Here is a 21,201-nt window from a genome sequence, read left to right on the forward strand (position 1 = left end):
TTCCAAGCATTGTTTTTAGCCTTTCATGGAAATTATCTTATTTAATCCTCACAACCATATAAAGTAAGTACTATTATTATATTCATTTTTTAAATAAGGCAATGGAGTACAATAACATTTATAATAGAAATGAACAGTCCTCTGCGCCATTTTTTCCAACTGGAAGCTATTATACCCAACTCTTTGACAGTGCCAGTTCTTCTTGTTAGTAACTTTCATATTTATAAATAATGCACTTATACATTATATCTTGATACATCAAATTTAGACATTGTCTTTTAACTTGATGATGCATTAGATAAGACTTTTTCTTACTTACATATCCCCAGCACAAACTTCCACATTTACCCCTTCCCCTAGCCCTGACAGTATGGTTACTTATTCTCAAATTGTCCACTAATGGCACTGCCAAATTCAAACACACTTAAACCTGCTCTCTTTGATCTATCAACTATGAAAGTAGTTCATAGTTTGCAGCAAGCTGAGATTGGACCACCAACAGAGTGAGACTCTAGCTCAAAATAAATAAATAAATAAACATATATGTATATATATATATATCCTGCTGTACCTGGGCATGGTAGCACACACTTGTAGTCCTAGCTACTCGGGAGGCTGAGGCAGAAGGATCACTTGAGCCCAGGAGTTTGAGGTTACAGTGAACCATGATTGTTCCACTGTACCACAGCCTGGACAGCAGAGTAAGACCCTGACTCTAAAAAATCCTACTCTTATGGAGCTTATTTTCTATTAAGATCATATCAAACAAGATAAGCAGGTAAAATATATTGGGTGGTCTAAGGTAACAAAAAAATTAGTTGGAAAGGGAGATGTTAAGTGCCAGGTGTTACACTTTTACATGACATAATCAGGGAAGTTTCACTAAGAAAGTGGGGGAAGGTGGGGAAGAACATTCCAAGTCGAGGGAAGAGCAAAGGCTGTGAGGCTATGAAGAGACTGACCTGTTTGCAGAACATGGAAGCCACCCTGGCTTGAGTGAGGAGTTGGGGTCAGAGAGAGGATGACGGCTAAGAAATCAGATCATGTAGCCCCCAATAAATCAAGAGGGTTGGGGGCTGAGGCTTTGACAATTGATTAGAGACATGTTTAGAAGAAACTTCATAGGCCTGTGAATAAGAGAGAGAGAGGGAGAGGGAGAGACTGTGTGTGTGTGTGTGTGTGTGTGTGTGTGTGTGTGTGTGTCTGTGTGTGTGGGTCTGTGGTGGGAGGGTAGTGGTTTGGGAAAAGAAGGCAAAGTGGATGACTCCTAAATTTTTGTCTTGAGCAAATAAGTAAGTACAGTTCACAAATACAGTGAACACTGGAGAAAACCTGGTTGGGTGAGAAAGATAATAATTTAAAATTTTAATATGGGAAATTTTAGTTCTTTTGTTTCTTTCATAGGACACAACATTATTAGCTTATATAACATACAGAAAAATTCTAAGTTCAAAAATGAAAGGGAATTCTATATGTCTATCTTTTTAATGGGACTGTGTAAGTATATTTGTCAATTAGCTAATACTTATTGAGATTCTATTATGTAACAGACACTGTGCTAAGTATTATAATACCTTATCATGAGAAATGTAAGTAAAAATCATCGGCAATTAGTTGAGTATAAAGGTTTGTTGCACAGAAAAGGGACATGGGAATCTTCAGTACATGGTGATAATTGCAGCCTGCAGTAGATGAAGTCATCTAGGTGTGGTAGTGGAAAGGGGCCCTGAGGAGATCTGTTGTTTTGTGTTCTGATGGAGGAAAAGCTCACACAGGAAATTTACAAAGAGCTTCACAAAAAATGTGGTGTCATGGAATCCAATAGAAGAGAAGGTTTCACGAAGTAAGAAGTGTCAGCTGATCTTTAAAAATCAGAGACAAGCCGGGTGCCGTGGCTCATGCCTATAATCCAAGCACTTTGGGAAGCCAAGGTAGGAGGATTGCTTGAGCCCAGGAGTTCCAGATCAGCCTGGGCAACACGGTGAAACCCTGTTTCAACCAAAATTACAAAAATTAGCCAGGTATCGTGGCGCACATCTGTAGTCCCAGCTCCTTGGGAAGCACAGGTGGGAAGATGGCTTGAGCCTGGGAGGCAGAGTTTGCAGTGAGCTGAGATCACACAACTGCACTCCAGTCTGGGTGACAGAGCCAGACCCTGTCTCAAATAGATAAATAAATTAATAATAAAAATCTGAGACAAAAAACTGATGAGAGACTTATTATGAGCTCTTGTGATAGAGGACAGAATTCTATTTAGTATATATGCTTTTTGTTGAGAGATCGCTATTATAAAACTACATATAATGAGCATAAGTTTTATTCTAAAATGCCAGGGTACAAGAAATATCACACTCTCGTATTTCCTAAATCAAATGTAATCTGTTCTGAGGTTGAAGGGAAAATCCAAACAATCATTTTTGGGACTCCCTTTGCCCCCTTGGTGGGGTCCTACCAGAATGTTGGGTTTCTGTAATGTCAAAATCAAGAGGTTGAGCTGGTCCTTTGTTCTTCATGTTTGCTGTCACTGCTCTGCTGACTCCAGGATGCTGTTATAGAGCCTGAAGCCTGCCTCTTGGGCACTGAGGCTCCAGACAGTCTCAGAGACGCACCTATCGGAGACCTTCTCACTGTATTCAAACTGTGACAGCCACAGCCAAGTTAGCGAGAGAGTCACTGCATGCCCCAAGACTTGGTCTCTGCCACTCTGTGGTGAGTTCCTTCTCTTCTCACCTCAAGAAAGCTAAAAGTCTTTCTTCCAATGTTTGGAAACATGATGTCTTTTCTTGAGTATAAGTATGGAAGGAGAAGGTAACCCCAGTTAATATTTTTCTCCTAGCTATTCACAATGTTAAACTTAAGTAACTCAGAAAGAACCATGTTTTCAGTTGTTCTCACAAAATATCATGATTCAAGTGACTAACAAGTAGAATGTTTAATTTCACTTCTCTCACTTGAATTTCAGTTCTCTTTCTGGCTCCAGTTTACATGCTAACTAGCAGTGGAATTAGACGGCCAACAACCGGCTCTTCTTTCAGTCGATTGCCTGACGTTGTCAATTCCATCTTAACATGCTTAAGCTCCTGTGAGTTTCCTTTTTATGCCTATATCTTTCTAGATAGTTTAATGGTAGAAATGGCCTTTATTAGTTGCAGTGGGAAGTGGAAAACAGGAGGAGATGCAACAGCTCCCGCTCCTGGGCAGCATCCACAGATCCAGTTATCACCCTCCGAAAGAAATATGTCTATATCTTCAAAGTTTTTGTAGAGGAATTCCGCTGTGACTATCCTTAGATATATATAAAAGTAACTAATTGAACTAAGAACTGGTTCTTACTGAACCTGTTTTATGACTCGATGGGAAAGTAAGAAGGTAGAAATCTAACATTATAATTATAACTAAATCCTAATCTGAATTAAACTTAAGTATGGATGGGATGCACTGGCTCACACCTTTAATCTCAGCACTTGGGGAAGCCAACGTGGGAGGATCACCTGAGCCCAGGAGTTCAAGACCCACCTGGGCAACACAGTGAGACCCCATCTCTACAAAAACTAAAATTAGCTGGGTGTGGTGGCAGCCACCTGTGGTCCTAGCTACAGAAGGCTGAGGAGGGAGGATTGCTTGGGCCTGGTGGTTGAGGATGCTGTGAGTTGTGACTGTGCCACCACACTCCAGCCTAGGTGACAGAGCAAGACCATGTCTTAAACAAATTAAATTATGATTCTTTTGACCATTTAAATATTTTGTAGTATTATGACTATGGCAATGGACATGCCATGTTTATTACAGTATTTAACATTTGGTTGAAGAATGGTTAAAATGCTTAAATTTGTTTACAAAAATACTAAAAAATCTAGATATCTGATTTAATATATGTAGATATTTTTGTATATTTACATTTACATTGATCTTCTTTAGAAAATACAAGGGAACTGACTCATTCTTCTGAAAACTATCAATCAAGGGATAAATATTTTACTTCCTTTTCTTGCATAAACTTTTTTTTTTGAGATGAAGTCTCGCTGGGTCGCCAGGGTGGAGTGCAGTGGCGCGACCCCAGCTCACTGCAAACTCCGCCTCCTGGTTCAAGCGATTCTCTTGCCTCAGCCCCCAGAGTAGCTGGGACTACAGGCACGCACCACCATGCTCAGCTAATTTTTGTATTTTTAGTAAAGACAGGGTTTCACCATGTTGGCCAGGATAGTCTCGACCTCTTGACCTTGTGATCTGCCCGCCTCAGCCTCCCAAAGTGCTAGGATTACAGGTGTGAGCCACCACACCCGGCCTCCTACATAAACTTTATTTCAGGAGAACTAAACAGTTGTTAAGGGAACTTAAAAAAATATATGTAATGATATTTTAAACTATATAAAAAAGGTCTAGTCAATTCCAAGAAGCAATGATAAATTAAAACGTCATCATTTGGGCCAGGCCTGGTGGCTTGTGCCTGTAATCCCAGCACTTTGGGAGGCCAAGGCAAGTGGATCACCTGAGGTCAGGAGTTTGAGAGCAGCCTGACCAACACGGTGAAACCTCGTCTCTACTAAGAAATACAAAAAATTAGCCAGGCGTGGTGGCAGATGCCTGTATTCCCAGCTATTCGGGAGGCTGAGGCAGGAGAATTGCTTGAACCTGGGAGGCAGAGGTTGCAGTGAGTCGAGATCACCTCACTGCACTCCAGCCTGGCAACAGAGCGAGACTCTGTCTCAAAAAAAAAAAAAAAAAAGAATGTCATCATTTGCAAACCCCAAATCAAAGAATGGATCCAAGCAGCAAGTATTATTATTATTATTATTTTGAGGCGGAGTCTTGCTCTGTCGCCGGGCCTGGAGTGCAGTGGCCGGATCTCAGCTCACTACAAGCTCCTCCTCCCGGGTTCAAGCCATTCTCCTGCCTCAGCCTCCCAAGTAGCTGGGACTACCCGCGCCCGCCACCTCGCCCGGCTAGTTTTTTGTATTTTTTAGTAGAGACGGGCTTTCACCATGTTAGCCAGGATGGTCTCGATCTCCTGACCTCGTGATCCGCCCGTCTCCGCCTCCCAAAGTGCTGGGATTACAGGCTTGAGCCACCGCGCCTGGCCCCAAGAAGCAATTATTAATGGTTGCTAACATCACCGAATGAGAGCTAACAAGGTATTATGTGTTTCCTGATGGAAGTGCACAACACCGCTTATAAACCAGCCTTACCAAAACACTGAGCCTGTATCAAACCATGCCTCTAGACCTAACTACAAGTTCACAGGAAACACAGCGGGGAGAGAAACATGTTAAAAGATACAATAGGGAGGATGTATGCAAAAAAGAAAAATCTAGATATTGTCAATTTTACAAGCCAAAAGACACTTTTTTTCAAAAATAAATTGCTAGGAACAAAAAAGGAACAGGAAACGTTATTACACATGAACTAATCTCAGTATGTTGATCTTATTTGGATTTTGATTCATTTAAACCATTAAAAAATTATGACATTTATCAAACAATTAGAAATATGAATACCAGGCAGTGCGCGGTGACTCACGCCTGCAATCCCAGCACTTTGGGAGGCCGAGACGAGTGGATCATGAGGTCAGGAGATCGAGACCATCCTGGCTAACAAAGTGAAACCCTGTCTCTACTAAAAATACAAATAATTAGCCGGGCGAGGTGGCGGGCATCTGCAGTCCCAGCTACTTGGGGAGGCTGAGGCAGGAGAATGGCATGAACCTGGGAGGCGGAGCTTGCAGTGAGCAGAGATCGGGCCACTGCACTCCAGCCTGGGAGACAGGGAGACTTCATCTCAACAACAAAAAAAAGAAATATGAATACCAGTACCTAAATATCTGGTAATATTGAGAATTATTATTAAATTTTTTCTGGAATGATTATGGTATTATTAGATTTTTGTGAAGAGTTATTTTCTTTTCTTTCTTTTTTTCTTTTTTTGAAACAGAGTCTTGCTCTGTTACCAGGCTGGAGTGCAGTGGTACGATCTCGGCTCACTGCAACCTCCACCTCCTGTGTTCAAGTGATTCTCCTGCCTCAGCCTCCCGAGTAGGTGGGATTACAGGCGTGCACCACCACGCTCAGCTTTTTTTTTTTTTTTGTATTTTTAGTACAGACGGGGTTTTGCCACATCGGCCAGGCTGATCTTGAACTCCTGACCTCAGGTGATCTGCTTGCCTTGGCCTCCCAAAGTGCTGGGATTATAGGCATGAGCCGCTGCCCCTGGGCAGAGTTATTGTTTTTTGCAAATATATATTGAAATATTTATGGATGAAATAATATAACATACGGCATTTGCTTTCAAATCATATGGGTGGGTAATGGAACAGATGAAACTAGGTTATCCATATTGAAGCTGGATTATGGGATTGGCTACAAGGGGTTTGATTGCATTATTTCCACTTTGTAGGTTTTCTACTTATCTTTTAAATATACATGTAGAAAAATTTAGAGATAAAATCTATAATAAATGAGCTTTGCCTCAAGATAATCTAATTGTGGGGGAGAGGGGATCAAATGGGTGGGTGTATAGATAAAAATAAGATCTGTGGCCATGAATATAGAGTAATTCACTTGCAAAGGAAAAACATGTTCGGAAATAATGCTGTTGCAGATAGTCTCTTTGAAGCATTATCTCAGTGTATCAATCAGAATAGCCAGCCACAAATCTCAGGGGCATAACACAAAGTTCCAGTTTATCTTCAAGGACAGACTGAATTATGCTGCGATACTAAAGCACTCTCAAAATCCCAGGGCACAAAACAACAAGGTTTTTTTTTCTTCTTCTAGATGTGTTCTGTTCATTGAAATCCCACAGGGACTCAGGCTGATGGAGCAGTCATAGTATCAAATCTTGTCTATTGTTATGCCAGAGGGAAAGTAGGCTCAGGAGGATCTCACATTGGTGAGTAAAGAACTCAGTCCAGAAATGACATGTCATTTCTGCTCACAATTTATTGGCCTGAATCAGTCACACAGCCCTATTTAACCTCAAGGGGGCCAGGAAGTACACTGCCATCATATGACCAGAAGAAAGGAGAACTGAAAATATTTGGCAAATAATTTGATGAGAGAACCTGTGTCATGATGTTGAAGCTGTATTATACTTGAGCCTTGGGAATGACTGTTTCTTATTGCCACCTCTAAGGCAGCAACCAGACACAAGTGCTCATTCGTCCTTTTGGTTTATTTGTGGCTTGTGATGCACAGTCATGCAATATATTGTGTGCAGAGATTGCATAATAAATGTGAGGTAATAGGTTGTCTTAATTGTGAATTTAGCAATACTTTTAAAAAGAAAGTGTTCAATTCTTCAAGTGTTTTTTTCTCAGAAAGAAGAGGGAAATCACTCATGATTTACCATCCAAAGATAGTCACAGTTAATATTTTAGTGGATTTCTTTCCAAACTTTTCTTTGCATTTAAAAAATTAGTTCTCATGATCACCAAAACTGTAACCATGTTTTTCATTAGTGACTGTCATAGTCTATTTGTGCTGCTGTAACAAAATACCTGAGACTGGATAATTTACGAAGAAAAGAAACTAATTTTCTTGAAGTTCTGGAGGCTGGGAAGTCAAAGATCAAGGTGTCAGGAGGTTTTTTGTCTGGGGAAGGTTTGTTCCTTCTATACAGTGGTGTTTTGGTGTCCTCACATGGAAGAGTGGAAGAGAGTGAACCCAAGTACATTTCATAGTCCATTTTCACACTGCTGATAAAGACATACCCAAGACTGGGAAGAAAATGAGGTTTAATTGAACTTACAGCTCCATATGACTGAGGAGGCTTTGGAATCATGGTGGGAAGTAAAAGGCACGTCTTACATGGCAGCGGCAGGAGAAAATGAGGAAGAAGCAAAAGTCCGAAACCCCTAATAAACCCATATCAGACCTCATGAGACTTATTTATTATCATGAGAATAGCATGGACAAGACTGGCCCCACAATTCAGTTACCTCCCCCTGAGTCCCTCCCACAGTGCGTGGAAATTCTGGGATGCAATTCAAGTACACCCAAACCATATCACCAAGCCCTTTTGTTTATTTTTTATTTTTAAATTTTCTTTTTGAGACAGGGTTTTGCTTTGTCACCCAGACTAGAGTGCAGTGGTGTGACCACAGCTCACTACATGCAGATCTTGACCTCCCAGGCTCAAGCAATCTTTCTTCCCTAGCCTCCCTAGCTGGGACCACAGGCACACGCCACCATGCCTGGCTAATTTAACAAAAAAGTGTTTTATAGAGATGGGGTCTCCTTATGTTACCCAGACTCCAAGCCCTTTTATAACGGTCCTAGTCCTGTCCATGAAGGCCATGCCCTCATCATGACTTAATTATTTCCTGAAGGCCTCACATCTTAATACTATCATATTGGCCATTCAACACATGAATTTTGGAGGACATAGTCAATCAATAGCAGTGGCATTGCTCCAAACAGCTGATCTTAATGGCCGTGGACCAGCAGATAATTTTAACAAAGGTCTTATCTTTAAAAAAATTTAAAATCCCTTTTTCTTGAAATGAGTGTTTTAACATGGTTGCATAGCACTTAAATACCAGTGGTTAACTAACAGTTCCAGGTCACATTCTGTGCATTGTGGCAAAGAATCCCTGGTTCTAAAATTGCTCGTTAGCATAAGACCAGCCAAGAAACAGGAAAGAAATGAAAAATTGCAATACCGCAGTTGAGTTCAATTTGCTTTTGGTATTTTCTTTACCCAGGTTACTTATGAAAAAGGAATAGTTTTGAGAGTTCATATTATTGTGGAATTTAAGCCTCTTAAAATCATCAAGATACCTGTTTCTCTTGAAAATAATAAAAACTGGCCGGGTGCAGTGGCTCACGCCTTGTAATCCCAGCACTTTGGGAGGCAAGGGTGGAAAGATCACTTGAAACCAGGAGTTTGAGACCAGTCTTGGCAACACAATGAGACACTCCAACCACCCCCCCCACCCCCTCCCACCATCTCTACAACAACATTTAAAAATCAGCTGGGTGTGGTGGTAAGTGCCTGTAGTCCCAGCTACTTGGGAAGCAGAGGTGGGAGGATCACTTGAGTCCAGGATTTTGAGGCTGCAGTGAGCTATGACTGGGCTACTACACTCCAGCCTGAGTGACAGAGTGACAGCTTGTCTAAGAATAATAATAATAACAATAATAATAATAATAATAACTGTAGATTAGTCAATCATGGCTAGTTGATCTAGGGAATAAATTGCCCAGACATGTTACATTTGGGATGATTTCCTCAAATGCAGAAACCACTATTATAAACTGAGCTCTTTAGAGGTCAAAGCTGATACACGGAATTTTTTAGCAATTATGATCCAAACTTTGCCAAGGGTTCTTTTTCGTTAATATTTGATTTGACACTGAATTCGATATGCAAATTTCTTTTTCATTTCAATCAACAAAGGAATTCACGGAAAATTTACTTGACCAAGAATCTACACAAAGATCTTGTAACTTTATCATCTTCCATCAGTCTCTCAAATATTTGTTAGTAAATAAATGAATGATATAGTGGATTGTGAACTTCTTCATGGCAAAAAAATATGCATTATTCACCTTTGTAATTCTTCCAACTCCTAGCATAATGCACTGCACGGAAGAAGAAACACCCATAAACAAATAAAGGTAATACAGAATGCAGTTTCATTTGTGTGTGAAAGGCATTCGAGTTTTTAGTAGCTTGTTGATTTTCCTTATTACTCAGTCCCAAAGCCAAAAACTAAGCCACGTTTCTTGTATTTAGTGTTATAAAGTAACATGAATCTCCAAAGTAACATAGCTACATGTTACAAAATAACATGAAGTCACTAGCTAACATAGCTACAATTGTTGAATCTGTTAACAAAATAATATAATCAATATATTATAAAATAACAATTGGTTTTAAAAGTAATTTAAGGTTTATGCCATACTGACCATTTCTTTTTGCTTATTCAATATATGTGTAGAGAGGGGTTAGACCAGTTTAACTGAATAAGCTTCCATTTATTATAATGATTAAGGAAATCACCTTAATATAATAAAACACAATTTAATTCTAAAAATTCATGTAACTTTATCTCTATCTTCTTTGTCAATTCAAAAGCACAGCAAGATCTTGCAATGACTGCGTGATCAATAGGAAAAACAATGCAATTAGGTTTAATAAACTGTCTGGGCTCAGTGGCTCACTCTTGTAATCCCAGCACTTTAGGAGCCAAGGTTGGTGGATGGCTTGAGCCCAGGAGTTCCAGATCAGCCACGGGCAACATGGCGAAACCCTTCCTCTACAAAAAATACAAAAGTTAGCCAGGTGCAGTAGCATGGGCCTATAGTCCCAGGTATTTGGGAGACTAAGGCAGGAGAAACACTTGGACCACAGAGGTTGAGGCGAGTGAGCCGAGATCGAGCCATTGCACTCGAGTCTGGGCAATGGGAGTGAAACCCTGTACCAAACAAAACAACAAAACAAAAAATGAATAAGTATTTGTTGAATTAAACACCAGTTATTCCTCTTTTTTACTGTTGACATAGAAAGTTCATAAGATTTATAATGTTTATCAATAAATCATTGCTATGTCATTAATTTATTCTTTGTCATATATTTCTAAAGAACTCAGAAAAAATATTGATTATTGGAGCTTTCCGACTTTATAACTTTAAGTAAATACAGTTGCTGTATTATATACAAGGATGTACAGTGATTGTCTGAGCACTACAACTAAAACTTACCTTAGAGAATTGAAAAGCATCTCTCACAAGAACCAATACTCTATTATAGCACTTTGTACAAAAGTAGAATGGGCTGTTGACAGTGTGTTCTTCAGTTTGCTGTTTTGATAAAGGCCTTGACCAGTAAGTGTTGCTGTACTTAACAAAGTAGTTATAACAGCGGGGAGAATTCCTGCACTTCAGGTTTTGTTTATGGATGAGCAACAATGTTCATACTGCAGGAATATCTGGTTTACTTATTAGATAAAGGCTGAAAGTAGTAGGTGATCAATACATGACAGCTATTTATAAAGTGGTTCTTAGTAATAAGTGATGATATGTGTGTCTGGTAGAACTGAACAATAGGAATGGATCATTTTTCTGTGCCAGAGTACAACTGACCAGATATCTGCTCAATAAAGCTGGTCATTGTAGATTTTTTTCTCTCTAGTCTAGTCAACTTTGTGTACTGCTTGGTACAAAGTTTAATTTTCACTGGCATAGGGCCTTATGTAGAAGTTCAAAACCCAGTTCTTCTGAACTCACATTTGTGCTGCTGTGGTCATCAGGAAAAAAAAAGGAACGGTTTACTAGGAATTGGAAGAAATATACTAGCTTTAAACTCACTGGCTAAATCAGGGTTTCTCAACCTTGGCACTGTTGATATTTTAGGCTGAAAACTTCTTTGCTGTTGGGAGTTGTCCTATGAATTACAAGACATTTAGCAGCATCCCTGACCTATATCTATTAGATATCAGTAGCATTCTTTCACTTGTGACAACCAAAAATGCCTCCAGACATTGTCAAACGTCCTCTGGGAGGCAAAAATCACCCTTACCTCCACAGAGAACTATTGGGCTAAAGTAGTAGTCATTGATTTAAACTTTGGTTAGTTGGCTGATTTCATCTATTTTTGCTACTTTATAGATCAGAAGTTTTGTGGAACCCAAATTAAATACTCTTTCAAGGCATAATTAGGAAAGGTTATTATACTTCTAAACATCCACTAAAAGTATTGCAATTGCTTTGTTAGCAGATTAAATTTTTATTAGACATTTGGCATTAAAAGGTAATCAAAGGCTATATATTTTATATGAACAAACTTACTACTTTTCTTTAAAAAACAAAAACAGAAACAAAAACAAAGCAAACGAGTCTTTATATAGTGACAAACATGTGGAGTGGTCATCAAGTCCCTGTATCTTATTCTCAGTTTAGTAGACTAAGAAATTCAGTTTTAAAATGTATTTGCAAGTAATTGTGCTCCGGGGAACTTATACATGCATTAGCCAAATTCATAGGATACTGATATAACAACATGAATGTAACTGATCAATTTATAAAAAGAAATATAACCATCAAGAATAACAATCGTTAGGCTGGCACAGTGGCTAATGTCTGTAATCCCAGCACTTTGGGAGGTTGGCTGCCTGATTACCTGAATTTGATTTCTAGTTGGGAGGATTGCCTGGACCCTGAAGTTTGAGACCAGTCTGGGCAACATAGTGAAACCTCGTCTCTAAAAAAATAAAAATAAAAATTATCTGGGCATGGTGATGCACACCTGTGGTCCCAGCTACTCCAGAGGCTGAGATAGGAGGATCACTTGGGCCCCAGCAGTGAGCCATGATCCAACCACTGTATTTCAGCCTGAGTGATACAGTAAGATCCTGTCTAAAAAAAAAAAAAAAAAAAAAAAAAAAGAATAACAGTTATTCATTTACAGTCAGTGCTTAAGTACTTTATATGGATTATCTCAATGTATTAGTTCTATTAGCATTTGACTATAGGAGCATCTAAGCTTAGGAAATTGAGGTCACACAGCTAGTAGGTTATAGAATTAGAATTCAAATTCAGTTAATCAGACTCTAAAGACCATACTTGTAATGACAGGGGAAATGGATTTTTATGTTTCCTAGGCAAATTATCACACCTGTTACATTAGAGGTTTTTTTCTTTTTCCTCCAGAATATAAAGGTAATATATAGACATTGTAGAAAATGTAGACTGTCCAGGCCAATAACATCTATATTATAATCAGATAGACATAACTACTGTCAACATTTTGATATACTTTCTTCACTCTTTTACATATATTGTATACTGTAGCTGACCTCATACTACATAGGCAATGTTAAATATTTTTAAATATTTAAAATGTTTTTTCATGAGGTAATTTCCTCAGGTCATTAAAAATTCATTGTAAACAAAATTTTAATAGTTTTAATTACATATATGCAGTAATTATTTTAACCATTCTCTTAATGTTGGATTTTCGACTTTTATCAATTTATTTACCATGGTTAAGTATCTTTCCATAGAGATCTTCATGTTCTGGACTATCTCCTTATGATTTCCAAAAGAGAAATGATGAAATTAGGTCACGTGAACACTCATAAAGTTCTTGACATGATTTGACAAATAACTTTCCAAAATCTTTGTCCTAATTTATATCCCTCCCAGGGTGTAAGTGTCCGCTTTACTCTTCTGTCACCCATGGAGTTTATTCACATTTTAAACAGATTGGGTAATTAGATGCCTGGGAAATAACCTCTCTTTTGTCTCTGTTTATTATTAATGACTTTGAACATTGATTGGTAAAATGTGTAGTAGGCATTTAAATTTCATATTTTGTGAACTGACCATTGTATATACTTTCCCCATTGATCTATTTAAGGTGTTTGTGTCTTTTTTCTATTCTCTTTGTCCTCACACTTTACTATATAAATACTTCTGTCCCCAATATGCATTTGTGTATATGAGTCTCTGCTACTCTGCTCTAGACTGTGGTTCCCCATGGGCAGTGGCCCCATTTTATTTTATCTGTGAAGAATGCCTAACACATAGTAGGAAAAAGGCATACTGTACTTTGTAGAATTATTCTTAGGATTAAATGACATAATGTAAGCAAAGCATCTAACACACTGTCACAAAGCAGATGCTCAATACATACATTACTTTAGGCAATCAAAAGTTTTGCTATTTCATTTGTTGTTTAGGAAAACAAAGGTTAGAGATTCAATATCTTTCAAAGATCAGGAACTATAGCTGTAAACTGCAGATTTAAGATGTGAACCGTGATTCTCAAATCTTTCGTCACAAATCACATGTGGCTGGAATACTCGAAAAATTACAATTCTTGCAATTCTTTTTTTCTTTTTTGAGACTGAGTCTTGCTCTGTCGCCCAGGCTGGAGTGCAGTGGCCCCATTTTGGCTCACTGCGACCTCCGCCTCCTGGGTTCAAGCGATTCTCCTGCCTCAGCCTCCCGAGTAGCTGGGATTACAGGTGCCGGCCACCACACCCAGCTAATTTTTGTATTTTTAGTAGAGACGGGGGTTTCACCATGTTGGCCAGGTTGGTCTCGAACTCCTGACCTCAGGTAATTCGCTTGCCTCGGCCTCCCAAAGTGCTGGGGTTACAGGCGTGAGCGCCTGGCCAATTCTTGCAATTTTTGAAAGATCAGTATGACCTGTGAGCTGTTAAACCTTTGAGGAACTGCTTTTTCCCTGTATCTGTCTGTATTGGATCCCATATGTATGTCTCTTCCCTTGTTTTTATTTTTATTTTTTTTTAGAGACACGGTCTGATTCTGTCGCTCACGCTGGAATGCAGTGTTGCCACCAGAGCTCATTGCAGCCTTGACCTCCTGGGCTTCAGTGATCCTCCCACTTCAAACTGTGAGCCAGTAGCTGGGACTACAGGAACGTGCCAACACGTCCGGCTAATTTTTTAATTTTCATTTTTAGTATTGACAGGGTCTTGCTATGTTGCCCAAGCCCGTCTGGAACTCTTGACTTCTAGAGATCCTCCCGCCTCGACCTCCCAAAGTGCTGGGATTACAGGCGTGAGCCACCGCGCCCGGTCTCTCATTTTATTGGAAACTTGTGGTAAAAATAGCAAAGCTCAACAAGCAAATATACATCAAGTGAGTTGACATTTTATTTCTCCATCAGAGCAGTCAGCTTTTGCTTTTAGACAGGGAGGCAGCTGTTCTAGTGGCCGCTTTAAAAAAACGAAACAAAACATTCAGAACCAACGCAGCGAAGGGAAGGAAAGGGATGTCCAGTCAGCTGAAGTGGCTTGGAGCTCGGGGTTGGCTGGGAGCATTTTTATTGCTGCCGGGAGGAAGAAGGGGAAGCGGGGGAGGGGGGGGGGGGGGCAGTCTGTTGTAAAATCAGTTTGAAGTAAACAAAAAGTTAGGTTTTCCGAGGGGCCAGCAGCGCGGAGAGCAGGCCCAGCCAGCTGCCAGGAAGGCAGGTCTGTCCAGTAGAGACCGGAACGCCGCGCAGGCTCAGCAGAGGGCTACGGCTGGGGCTGGAGAAGCTGCCTCTAGGTTAGCGAAGGGTAAAGGACGTCAGACGCTGACGCGAGAGGCCTCCCGATCCCGGAGTCGAGTGGAAAACCGAGTCCCGATCTAAGGCAGAATAATCAGGCATCACCGTCACCCGAGAACCCACTCAGGCACTTCCGGTAAGAAGTCTAGCGCCCCCTGCTCGGAACCTGCATCGTAGTGCGCAGGCGCCCCAGGCCTGCAGACAGCTGGGGACGCCGAGGGAGGAGGCGTGTGAGCCGAAGAGGAAAGCCTCCTCTGGGCCTGCGCTCTCTGCGCTGCCCGGGGGGGGGCGGGGAAACAAACGCTGAGCCGACGGCTGGCACTCCCAGGACTCCCGGCCGGGGTCGCTCTTCACTCCTCAGCGTGACGTCGTGTCGAGTTCCCAAAAAGCTCCGCCGGGGCTGTAGGGGAGGTAAGAGCCCCCCGTGACCGGTCGTCTCGGCCTCCCCTCAGCCCTGCTGTTCCCACAGAGGGAGGGGGCGGGGTGACCGCTGGACCCGCCGACCTGGGCGCTGGGTCTGGCCCTCTTCCTCTGCGACCAATTCCTTTTCCGAGCCCCCGGAGCTGGCCGGGGAACCCTGGTGCTCCAATCTGATGTCCCCTCCTGGAGCCTGAAGGGCCAGACCGGACTGGACCGGGAGGGCAATCACGGCGGCTGTTTGCCCGGTTCCACCCTCCCGGGCCGCCGGAGTGGCCGGCGCTCCTGGGGGAGAGACCCCAGCGGGTGGAGGGAGAAGCGCCCTGGCGCCGCCGTCCCGCCTGGGGAGGGGCTGCGAGTGCAGAGGGGACTCTGGTTCTTCAGGAGTGGAAGAGGCTCGGTCCCCGCGGAGGAGTCTCATCGCTGCCGGTGCTCTCGCACTGCCCATTCCCGCACCCATGCATTTTCTCTTCGTTAGAGAACAGAAGGGTGCAGTGGCTGTCTTTCCCGCTGCCTTTCCTTTGGTATTTTGAGAAAGTCCAAAAGAGGACCTTATTTTTAACTCTTATTTGTACTACCGTGATTGCAAATGTTATGTTCCAGACTAAGAATGTTCTTTCTTGTTAGTTTGGCTAGTCCATACATTTGATATTAAGTTAATCTTTTCAATTCAAAAAATAGGCACTTTGTTGATTCAGTCAGATTCCTCCGTTTATTCACTTGAGCTTGTCGTCTCTTGAGTTGGCAGGAGTTTAATGGTTTAATCCAGTAGAACTATATATAATTTTCCGCCTAATTTCTTCCTTTTTTTTCCCTCCCCTGGATATTAAACTGCATGCTTAGTGGCAAAAATTGAAAAAATAGAATAAAGAATAAGCAAAAATGATCAACCATAATTCCACCATGTTATAGTAATCAATCACGTTTAATGTTTTGACTTTTTTCCTTTGAGTCTTTTTTTCCCTGTGCATTTTCTTGAGATTTTATATCGTTGGATTGTCTGCTTTCCTTGATTTAAATTACGTTGTAAGCATTTCCCCGTGTTTTTAAAAAGCTTCATAAAAATGACTTCTTGAATATATATGAGCAAAGTATCTTTTGAAAGTTATGTTACAGATAAAGCCAAATTCCCATTAATTATCCCCAATCATAATGTTACATGATAGAATAGTGCTACAGTTCATTTAACATTATGATTGGGGATAATTACGCTTAAAAATTATTGAGAACCAATAGAGTTTTCGGTTCCTAATGCTGCAGTATATTTGCCATTTTGGAAATTAAAACTCAGAAAACTGAAGATGTTTTATTCATTTAAAAATAACAGACTCATATTAAATAATTTTTGAGTGAAAAAACTATTTTCTGAAACAAAACTTAGAGGAGCGTGGCATTGTTTTAAATTTTTCAAATCACTTTAATGTCTGATTTATGGAAGACAGCTGGATTTTCATATTTGCGTCTGTTGTGCTATCTGGTTTAGGTTGAAGCATATGAAGAAAACACCAGTCTTGCACAGATATGTAGTAGGAAAAGGAAAAATTTTACAAGCCTGCTGAAAGGCTCCTGGGGACATCCAGGGGTCCTGAGACCACAGTTTGAGAAAGCTGATTTAACCGTTTTTGGATTGATGGGCTGTTAGGTTGTTTAAAATTGTACACTATTGCAACCATTACAACAGTGAACGTTCTTTGTGATGTTTTCTGATGTATGCGTGCTAGTGTTTTTCTGTAAGTAGAATTGCTAGGTCATAGAGTTTTGCTTTTTTTTTTTTAAAAGTTTGTTGAACACATTACTTTTGATGCCTGTATAATTTTCTGTTGTGCACTAATGTTGGTGATTCGATTGTTTCAACTAATGATTTGGTGAAATATCTTTGCATGTTTTTAGTTGTTTTGAATTATTTTCTTTTTGGGGGGGCTGGAAGAAGTCCAGTAAAAACCAGACAACTGCTAAATACATTCTAAAAGAGCTGTAACACATGGATTCTTTTCTAAAATTTCCAAAAAGATAATTGTTAGATCAAATATTAGGAATCTTTTTCAGGCTATTGGTACATATTGTCACATTGTTTTCCTGGGAGATAGTACCAGTTTATTTCCTGTCAGCAGTGTCTGTCATGCTTAAAAAACATAAACAAAAACAAAACACACACACACACACACGCACACCCTTACCAACATTGAATACTTTTATTATTTTAAAAAATTGTTTTAATTTAGCAGACAATAAATGGTATATGTTCTAATTCTCATTACCTTGCTAGTGCACTGAATATTTTTCATAATCTTACTGGTTGTCTGTTGATGTTATTTGTCCATTTATAGTCCAGTGTCCAAGTGTTTTTCTAACACATTTTTATCTTCTCAAATTGTAATATTTGTAAGGAAACGTGCTGTACTTTTTTTTTTTTTTTTTTTTTTTTGAGGTGGAGTCTCCTTATGTTGCCCAGGCTGGAGTGCAGTGGCGCGATCTAGGCTCTCTGCAACCTCTGCCTCCCGGATTTAGGTCATTCTCCTGCCTCAGCCTCCTGAGTAGCTGGGACTATGGCCACACGCCACCACGCCCAGCTAATTTTTGTATTTTTAGGAGAGACGGAGTTTCCCTGTGTTGGCCAGGATGGTCTCAATCTCCTGACCTCGTGATCCGCCCGCCTCAGCCTCCCAAAGCGCTGGGATTACAGGTATAAGTCACTGCGCCCGGCCTTAGGAAACGTGCTGTACGTTTTTTTAAGGAAAAGAACAAAATTATGTTTTCTCTGTTTGCAAGAGCACATATCTTTTTTTTTTTTTTTTTTTTTTTTGAGATGGAGTCACGCTCTCTCGCCAGGCTGGAGTGCGGTGGCACAATCTCAGCTCACTGCAACCTCTGCCTCCCGGGATTCAAGCGGTTCTCCTGCCTTAGCCTCCCAGGTAGCTGGGACTACAGGCGCACACCACCACGCCCAGCTAATTGTTGTTGTTGTTTTATTTTTAGTAGAGATGGGGTTTCACCATGTTGGCCAGATGGTCTCGATCTCTCTTCAGCTCATGATCTGCCTGCCTCGGCCTCCCAAAGTGCTGGGATTACAGGCGCGAGTCACCTGAGTACACTGGCTGAGTACATGCTTATTTATAAAAAGTAAAATAGTATGAAGACATATCATGTAGCTCTGAAAGGTTTACATAATCCCATTCCTACATTTATAGTGTTACTAACATCATTAATGTTTGTTCCTTCATATTTTTTTTACTGTGCCTTTATTAATTTTTTTACAACTTATTTGTAAAAATAGGTTTGCACAATGCATAAAGTTTTGTGATTTGATTTTCTTTCATCTAACATTATATGTTGGATATTTTTCTACCGAAGTCCATATAACTGGGCAAAGTTTTATCCTGGGTGGTTTTAGGAACATGAATTGTGATCTTTAGTTACCTGATGGCAGACTCTTGTCCTCTTCTAAATGTATTCTCTTCCTAGGTGATCTCATCCATTAACAGCTGTGTGTTGCCAGTTCCCAAATCTTTATCTATCTCAGACTTCTCTCCTGCATTCCAGATTATTATATTCAACTGCCTTTTGGATATCTCTCCCAGGATGTTCTCAAGGTACTTCAAACAGTCCAAACGTGAACTCATGTTTTCCCTTAATCCTGCTCCTCTTTGTATTGCCTGTCATGGTCAGTGGCACCACCATCTACCCCAGCCATTCATGGTGGAAACCTGGCACTAATCCAGCTTTCTCCTTTGCTTTCAGTCTCCAAAAGTTCTCATTCTTTTGCCACTTTTATTTAATTTTATTATTTTTATTTGAGACAGGATCTCACTGTGTTGTCCAGGCTGGTCTCAAATTCCTGGGCTCAAGCTAATCCTCCCACCTCAGGCTCTGGAGTAGCTGGGACCACAGGCGGGCATCACCATGCCTGGCTCATTTTAGCCATCTTTATATCTGTTTCCTTTTTTTCTCCACGGCACTATCTCAGCTCAGGCCTTCATCTCTTACCTTAACCATTTTAGGTGTCCCCTTGCTATTGGTTTTGTTGGTTTTCTGGTTAATCTTCCATGTTACTGCCAATTTTTGTAATCATGAAGAGATTTTTGAAAGCCATTTTATTGTAAATATTATGAAGAAGTTGTCTTAAATCTAAAAATATATAAATAGCCAAGTGAGTAAAAACCTAAAATCAGCTATATGTACACATAAATAAACCTATTTTAAAAGGAAGTATATCTTATATTTCTTTTATGTCTTCTACTGGATATGGTAGCTTGTTGGCACAAAAAGTACGTCCTGATTGATTTAAATGGGAAATGTATACAGCTTAATAAGGTTTCATGTTAAAACATTTCAGTGTACCATATTTACATTGTCATACCTTTTACAATTATATTATCTTTTTCATATATTTCTTGGCACCTCAAATAACTTAATGCTTAGTAAAACATTGCTATATAGATAGGAATGTTTTATAAGTAGATGTTATTTAATGAGTTCCATAATTTATTTCTAAAAAATTCTCTGACTTTTACTAAAAAGAAACTACTTCTAGACCTTTCAGTTTTTATGCTTTATTCATTAAATACATCCTATATTCAGAGTTCCTTTACTACTACTTTTTACTATTATGTTTATTTTAAATTTAATGTTTGTATTTATCAAAGGGATACCTGTTCATAAAGAGTCAAATAATACTTCAAGGATTATAATGAAAATCTGTCTGGGTGCAGTGGCTCATGCCTGTAATCCCAGCACTTTGGGAGGCTGAGGCAGGAGGATCACATTAGCCCAGGAGTTTGAGACCAGTCTGGGCAACATAGTGAGACCTTGTCTCCACAAAAAATAAACAAAATTAACTGGGTCGTGGTGGCACGCACCTATTGTTCCATTTACTTGGAAGGCTGAGGTGGGAGGATTGCTTGAGGCCACAGAGGCTATAGTGAGCTGATACCCTACCACTACAGTGCAACTTGCGCAACAGACTGAGACCCTGTCTCAAAAAAGAAAAGAGGGCCAGGCGTGGTGGCTCACGCCTGCAATCCCAGCACTTTGGGAGGCTGAGGCAGGCGGATCACCTGAGGTCGGGAGTTCGAGACCAGCCTGACCAACATGGAGAAACCCCATCTCTACTAAAAATACAGAATTATCCGGGCCTGGTAGCGCGTGTCTGTAATCCCAGCTACTCGGGAGGCTGAGGCAGGAGAATTGCTTGAAGCTGGGAGGCGGAGGTTGCAGTGAGCTGAGATCACGCCGTTGCACTCCAGCCTGGGCAACAAGAGTGAAACTCTGTCAAAAAAAAAAAAAAAAAGAAAGAGGAAAACAACAATCTTCTGCCCCAGTACCCCTGAATCCCATTCTCCAGAAGCAGTCTTTCTCAATCAGTGCTTTCTGTGTGAATCACTGAACAAGAAAAATGATTTGAGCAACTATTTTCTTAATTCTCTCAAGGAGAGTATGTAGCTAATATGATAGATGCATAGGAGAGAAGTTAGTTTTTTACATAAAATGGAAGCCTTAGGGCATTAAAGATTGATTCTCTCACCGGACCTTAATTGAGAAAGGCTGCTCCAGAGTCAGTGACTTCAATTCCTTATCACTTCCAGTTTTTAAAAATAACATATTTAGATATATGGCGACATCCCCTTCCCATTCCCATCCTAATGTAATTTTAGGTATCGTTTACTAATTTCCTGTTACAGAAGATGGGAGTTTAGGTTTTTTGCACCAACTCCTACCTTTAAACACTGCGTTTCACTTCTCCTCTCCCTTCTCTATTACCAGATTAGTTGT

At 40.3% G+C, this 21,201-nt stretch overlaps 1 protein-coding gene across 4 annotated transcripts in view; it reads left to right on the forward strand.

The window, feature by feature from the left end:
* Positions 1–14,876: 14,876 nt before the first annotated feature.
* ZFYVE16 (zinc finger FYVE-type containing 16) overlaps positions 14,877–21,201 on the forward strand; it is a 64,549-nt gene continuing 58,224 nt past the window's right edge. Inside the window, exons 1-2 of one of the 4 annotated variants that reach the window (XM_023214948.2) lie at positions 15,183–15,426; positions 18,895–19,022. The gene's annotated coding sequence lies outside the window, so the exon portion shown is untranslated. Of the gene's footprint in view, positions 15,152–15,175; positions 15,427–18,894; positions 19,023–21,201 lie in introns of those variants that run through there. The other 3 variants (XM_023214949.3, XM_023214950.3, XM_023214947.2) reach the window with 3 other exon arrangements.

The sequence above is a fragment of the Piliocolobus tephrosceles genome, chromosome 4 (assembly GCF_002776525.5).
Source record: "Piliocolobus tephrosceles isolate RC106 chromosome 4, ASM277652v3, whole genome shotgun sequence".
Lineage (NCBI taxonomy): Eukaryota > Metazoa > Chordata > Mammalia > Primates > Cercopithecidae > Piliocolobus > Piliocolobus tephrosceles.